Source organism: Papio anubis, unplaced genomic scaffold, assembly GCF_008728515.1.
Source record: "Papio anubis isolate 15944 unplaced genomic scaffold, Panubis1.0 scaffold1451, whole genome shotgun sequence".
NCBI classification, from domain to species: Eukaryota; Metazoa; Chordata; class Mammalia; order Primates; family Cercopithecidae; genus Papio; species Papio anubis.
The window spans coordinates 968-7,691 of NW_022161416.1; the positions used below are offsets into that span (position 1 = coordinate 968).

The window sequence follows — 6,724 nt, forward strand, 5'->3', positions numbered from 1 at the left end:
ACTTCTTTCCAAATGCCCCAAATCTGGCAATAACCTATTATTATTTTTAAGAGAAGGGAATCTCACTATAGTGGCCAGGCTGGTCTGGAACTCTTGGACTCAAGCGAACCTCTTACTTTTAGGCTCCTGAGTAGCTGGGACTGCAGACATGAGCCATTCTACCCAGCTAACCTATTAATACTTTTACTTTTACTGTGTTTTTTTTTTTTTTTTTTTTTTTTTTTTTGCTCGTTTGTTTGTTTTTTGTTTTTAAGCCAGCTTCATAGCTGGAATATGTCCTGTGTTGGATCCTATTTGCTGGATCCGTGTCATTCTCTGGTTTGTCTCCTCCTTCATTTTGCTGGAGTATTTTTTCCAATAGCTTCCCAAGAAAGGGTCCATGGAGGTAACCCCTGAGTCTTTGCTTGTCAAAAAATGTATTATTTTACCTTCACCCTTGATTATTTGGCTGAATATAGATTTATCCGTTGAAAATCACTTTCTTTCTAGAATTCTGAAGACATGCTTCCATTGTTTTCAGCTTCTTTTTCGAGGCAGGGTCTCTTCTGTCACCCAGGCTGGAGTGCAGTGGCGCAATCACAACTCCCTACAGCCGTGACCGCGCGGGCTCAGTTCATCCACCTCAGCCCCTGAGCAGATGGGACTACAGGTGGGCGCCACAGGGCCCAGCTAACTTTTGTATTTTGTGTAGAGATGGGGCTTCACCATGTTGCCCAAACTGGTCTCAAGGGATCTGCCTGTCTCTGCCTCCCAAAATGCTGAGCTAATGTGTTACAGGTGTGAGCCACTGTGCCTGGCCAGTTTTTCTTTTATTCTCTCTCTTCTTCCTTCATTTCTCAAAGGCATCTCAAACTCAATAGGCCCAAAACCAAAGTCAAATTCCATCAGAATATCCTGCTACTTCCAACCTTAAAATATATCTTAAATCACAGTTTCTTACTACATGCAACCTTCTGGTTCAAACTACCATCATCCCTCACTTAAACTTAGAATTGGTTTTCCTGCTTCTGTATTTTTTTAAATCATAAAATATTTCAAATAAACCATGTGTGGCTTTATACTTTTTGCTACACAAAAAGAATAAAGATCTGCCAGGTGCGGTGGCTCACGCCTGTAATCCCAGCACTTTGGGAGGTCGAGGTGGGCGTATCACTTGAGGTCAGGAGTTCAAGACCAGCCTGACCAACATGGTGAAACTTGCTCTCCACCAAAAACACAGAATTAGCTGGGTGTCATGGTGCGCGCCTGTAGTCCCAGCTACTTGGGAGCCTGAGGCAGGAGAATCGCTTGATCCTGGGAAGTCAGAGGTTGCAGGGAGGTTATATATTTAAACAAGGAATTGCTTTAAGTGTTGGCATCCACTGTTCTTGTGCATGCCAGCAGCTTCTTACTGCAAACACCTGGGACTTGCTATAGGGCAGCTGGAGCACGTTCCACCCACACACAGGACAGGGAGCTGACAACCAAGGAGGGGAGGAGCAATACTCCAGCTTTCTCCCCTCCGTTTCCCTGTATCTCAGCAGTATGGAGCTTGTAACCAGTGAGAACCTGCTCACTGACTTTACACTGGTTTTCTTGCCTTCTCAGTTCTATTTCTCCATACCTCAATTGATGCTTTCTGGTAAGACCTAGCAAATAAACTGCTTTCACTGAAATTTCAGTCTTGGAACCTACTCTGGGTTCCCCAAAAGACCGAAATATATTAATTTTCCCATCACTGAACTTCCAGGTTGCTTTCAATTTTTCACTGTTACAAACAGGGCTGCAACATTTGTCTACAAACCTCTAGATATACACGTAGGAAGATTTCCGTATTTCCCACTAGTGAAACTGCTCAGTTGGAAGGTATGTGCATCTTCATCTTTAATAAATACTACCCACATTTGAAAAGCCTGACAATGTCAAGGACTGGCCAGAGTGCCACATGCGATGGGTATGGAATGGCAGCTCACTGTAGCAGGCGTGGGGACTCAGTTAGGGTCTTGGAGAGGCACTTAGTTATAGCAAGAATGTTTCATAAATGGTATCTGATATATTCAAGATTAGTGAGGGATAAAAACACGTTGCTTAGAAATAATTATACATATATCCAAAGTCAACAAAAGTCTGTTTTTTCTCATGTGAAAATAGATAATTTTTTTCAGAGGGAGGGGAAACAAAATAAACCAGAAAATCCCTTCATATTAATCATTCTTCTCATATACTTCAAATTTGAACTTAATGTCTTTCTCCTCCTGGACATCAGAGAGAACACCTGGGTATTCTGGCAGAAGTTTATATTTTTCCAAATCAATTTCTGGAAAAAACGTGTCACTTTCGTCACTTTCAAAGTCCCGCATGATCCTTGTCACAAATAGTTTAAGGTGGCCTGGGTGATTCATGGCTTCCTTATAAACAGAACTGCCACCAACTGTCCAAATAATCTCTACTTTATTTGCTGATTCTGGTTGTTCAGTAAGTTTTAAGATATCATCCAGACTTCTGGCAAGAGAATGAGCTCCTTGTGGAGGTTCCTTGAGTTCTCTGCTGAGAACTAAATTAATTCTATCCTTTAAAGATCGATTCTTCTCAGGAATGGAGAACCAGATCTTCCTACACGTAACACCAGATTCTGTTTACCTTCTAGTGAAGAGTTTGTGTCATTCTCTGGAAATGCCTAAATTCATTCCTGAGCGGTGGCCAGGGCAGGTGCCCGTTCTTGCAAATGCCCATGTTCTGGGACACAGCGACGATGCAGTTTAGCAAACGAACCATGACAGCAGCGGTGAGCACCTCCGAGCCCGATCGCTACACCAGAACGCGTGGCCAAGATTGGCCGGAAGGTTTTTACTTTGAACCTGGAGGATGAGCAATGACATCCCTCTCTCCACCTTAAAGCTCTTCCTGAACATTCACCTCCTGGGAGCAGGGGCAGCGCAGCAGCGCCCCCCTGGTGGTCCATGCGCTTCCTTTTGCAGATCACTCACAGCCCTGAGACCCTCCTCTCCTTTCCATGCACCTGGGATTTCTTCACTGGACACCAGGCTGAGTCAAGTTTCTTGTAAAGCAAAAGAAGCGCACAGGGCTTGCTCATGGAGTCCGTGCACCAAGTGGCCGTGGTGGCTGCGATGGACACTGCATGGGCACAGCAACTGAGTCGCCACTCATCAAGGCTGACCTGGCAGCTGCCACTGCTGAGGGCCCAGCCAACCAAAAGCAGCTGTTTTTTTTTGGATGGAGAAATAAAACAGGAAATGGTAATTAAGAATAAAATAACATTATGATAGATAAATATGCCACTAAAGATATAGTAGCAGTTTAAATAATTTTGAGACTATGAACAAGATTATGTCAATGGAGTGAAGTTATTACAAGTAGAGAAAGCTGGAGTATTGATCCTCCCCTCCTTGGTTGTCAGCTCCCTGTCCTGTGTGTGGGTGGAACGTACTCTAGTTGCTCTATAGCAAAAGATGGTGGGGGGAGGAATAGTGTCATCTCCACCTTTGGCGAGATCCATGTCACCGTGTTCAGGGGAAGGGCCATGAACTCCCCATGCAGAGAGGAGGCTGTGGCTGTGAAAGCGCCTGTGGAGAGGTGAGGAGCCGCTCCCTCTACACTGGTGGCCAAGAGCCTGCAGATGGCAGGGAAGGCTTCTCCTCAGGTCTGTCCTATCAGATTTTTCAAGAGTCAAGGAGTAGACCTGCATATTGCCTCTGCTGATGTGAGCTGCACGCACACCTAGAAGTGAGGTCATGTCTGCTGGGGGTCCTGGGTCTGCTGGTTGTTCTGGGTGCTCAGAGGGAAGATGGGGAGGGGGCTTTGTGCAAAACAGTAACCATACTCTATAAATTATTTTTTCCTTAACCTTTGTGTCATAAAATAAAATGTAGGACTCCAAAAGGAAAAAGAAACGGTCTAAAATTTGTGTCCTTGAATAAAAAGTGAACACCCATTAACTACCAGGGATAGACGTTTGTGGAGCAAACCAGAAGCCCCATCATTTGCCCCAGCTCAGCAGTAAACTCTTTCCTCCCCCAAATAAAAATACATCCTGACTTTCATGATTATCACTTCTTTGTTCTATTTTATATTTTTATCATCCAAAACTATAATTTAGTTTTACCTTTAGAAATATGCTTTTGTTCTCTTTTATTCTATAGATTCTTTCTTGAAATTTATATTGTGTGGTAGAGCTTCCCATAGTGTGCATTTTGCTGATTGCTTCTCAAGTCATTGTTTAATATGTGTTTTTTGTTATCTGTATTGCCTCTAAATTGGTAATTGGTTATGGAGGTTAGCTTATATTCAGGTTTGGTTTCTTTGTCACTTGTACTTGTTCAATGGTGCTGTAGAGGAAGAACCTGACATTAGTTTTTGGTTTTATTGTGTTGTTAATTGCCATTGTTGTTCAAAGGTTAAATCCGTTTACTCATGATGGTTTGCAAAAGAGTTATTATAGTATCAGTCTCTCATTCCTTCCTTATTTATTATCCAAATAATTTCTAAGTAAGAGATTCACGCTCCTCTACTGTTTGTTTACTACTAGAAATTTGTTAACCAGATACTAAGCCAAGCGTCTACTCACCTATGACCCAGCAATAGCACTCTTAGTTGTCAACCAATAGAATTGCGTTTATGTGTGTGCCAAAATATATGAAAATATCATTCACAGCAGCACGACTTGTAAAATCTGGATACAATATAATTGTCAATTGTCTATCAATAGTGAAGGAACAAGAAATATGAACTATTTATAAAGTGGAGCATTGGACAGCCATGGGAGTGAATAGGCTACAACCACACACAGCGAGATGATGCACCCAAGGTCTTCATGGTGACTGTACAATGCCATTCAACTAGAACTAGAACTCGCAGAACTAATCTGTGTTAGAAATCAAGAGTGGCTACTCTAGGGTGGGGAGGGTGGTTTATGACTGAGTAGGACCCAAAGGTGTTTCCAGCAGGCTGTGATTGGTATACTTTGATGTGGATGTTGTTTACCCAAGTGTTCACTTTGTGAAACTACACTGCCCACTTGTGGGTTGTCCTCCTTTCTCCCTCAAATATACATTGCTGGTGTTTTGAAGCAATTCTATCTACACTAAGAAGAATCACTCCTACTGCATATCCTTGGAAATGCTGAATTGAAAAAATTAGTGCAATTGTTTTTAATTCCAGGAAATAAATACATATAAAGAGGAAAATCTACAACAACAGCAGTAGGCTTGGAAGCTGACACCAGAACAGCTTTGGAAATGGCTGTCAAGCCAGGAACTAGGAATCAAACCCAAACAAGCCCATGGGAGGTAGAGGGTGTGAAATGATGCCCAGCAGTGCATGAATGAATGAGTCATGGGCAGTGGCTCATGCCTTGGCTGGCCAGTCACGAACTTGGGGAAAATAGAGTTGGAAAATTGGGAGGTAGAGGAGAGACGTACGCATAGACCTCTTGCTATAGGCCGAGTGTGTGACGATAGTGGTTGTGTGTGGATGCCTACCAGAGGGTCTTTAAGGGGCTGGGGCTCCCTGTAATCAGGTGAGTGAGATGGCTTGATGGATGATGCCACTCAGCTGTACAGGGCTTGCTCATGGAGTCCCTGCACAAAGTGGCCATGGTGGCTGCGATGGACACTGCATGGGCACAGCAATTGAGTCGCCACTCACCAGGGCTGACGTGGCAGCTGCCACTGCTGAGGGCCCAGCCCACCAAAAGCAGCTGCTTTTTTTGAACAGAGAAATAAAACAGGCAATGGCAATTAAGAATAAAATAACATTATGATAGACAAAAATGCCACTAAAAATATGGTAGAGGTTTAAATAATTTTGAGACTATGAACAAGATTATGTCAATTGGGAGAACTTATTACAAGTACGTAAGTTAAAATGGTTGTAAAACTTTATTTCCCTTCAGGGATATCCAGACTGTTTTACAGATAAGTTCTACCAAAACTTCAAAGAAGGCTACTGAATTTATACATAATATTCAAGAGAATGAGGAAACATAGAGAAAGCCAGTAAACTCATTATTGTTTATATATAAATAACATTGATTCTAAAGCCAGCTAGGGAATACATAAGAGAAAAACATGATAGGATAATCACTTCTAAGCAATTAGAGGTAAAAATATTGAGAAAAACAGTACTAGACTGTGTCCACCAATGAGCTATAAATAAATTAAATATCCTGTCCAGGTTACTCATCCCCAGGATACAAGAATATTTAAACTTTAAATCTGTAATGCATTTTACCACTTAATTAAAGAATAAAAGACAGAGATAATCACATTTTGTTAGATGCAGAAATTACTGCAGATGAAATTCAACACTCCATCTCACCCACAGTTCTTCACTTATCTCCACTTCTAAGAACTTGTGATCACTACTCACTTTGGCAGCACATATGTTAAAATTGGAAAGATACAGAGGAGATCAGCATGGCCCCTGCACAAAGATGACATGAAAATTCGTGAAGCATTCCATATTTTTAAACTCTCAGTAAACTAGGTATTGAAGGAACATAATTCAAAATAATAAAAGTTATCTATGACAAACTCACAACCAGTATCATACTGATGGACAAAAGTTAGAAGCATTCCCCTTTAACACCAGCACAAGGCGAGGCTGCCCTCTCTCACCAGTCCTATTCAACACAGTATTGGAAGTTCCGGCCAGGGCAATCAGGTAAGAGTTAGAAAGGATATTCAAATAGGAGGAGAGGAAGTCAAACTGTCTTTGTTTGAAAATG

General features: G+C 42.0%; 1 non-coding gene and 1 pseudogene across 1 annotated transcript; one reads left to right on the top strand and one right to left on the bottom strand.

The window, feature by feature from the left end:
• Window positions 1-1,357: 1,357 nt before the first annotated feature.
• Window positions 1,358-3,047, bottom strand: LOC101022691 (annotated as a pseudogene).
• A 3,311-nt stretch (window positions 3,048-6,358) lies between these two features.
• On the top strand, window positions 6,359-6,465 carry LOC116272651. The gene has a single exon (XR_004181282.1). It is a non-coding gene; the product is annotated as a U6 spliceosomal RNA (small nuclear RNA).
• The last annotated feature ends 259 nt before the right edge of the window (window positions 6,466-6,724 follow it).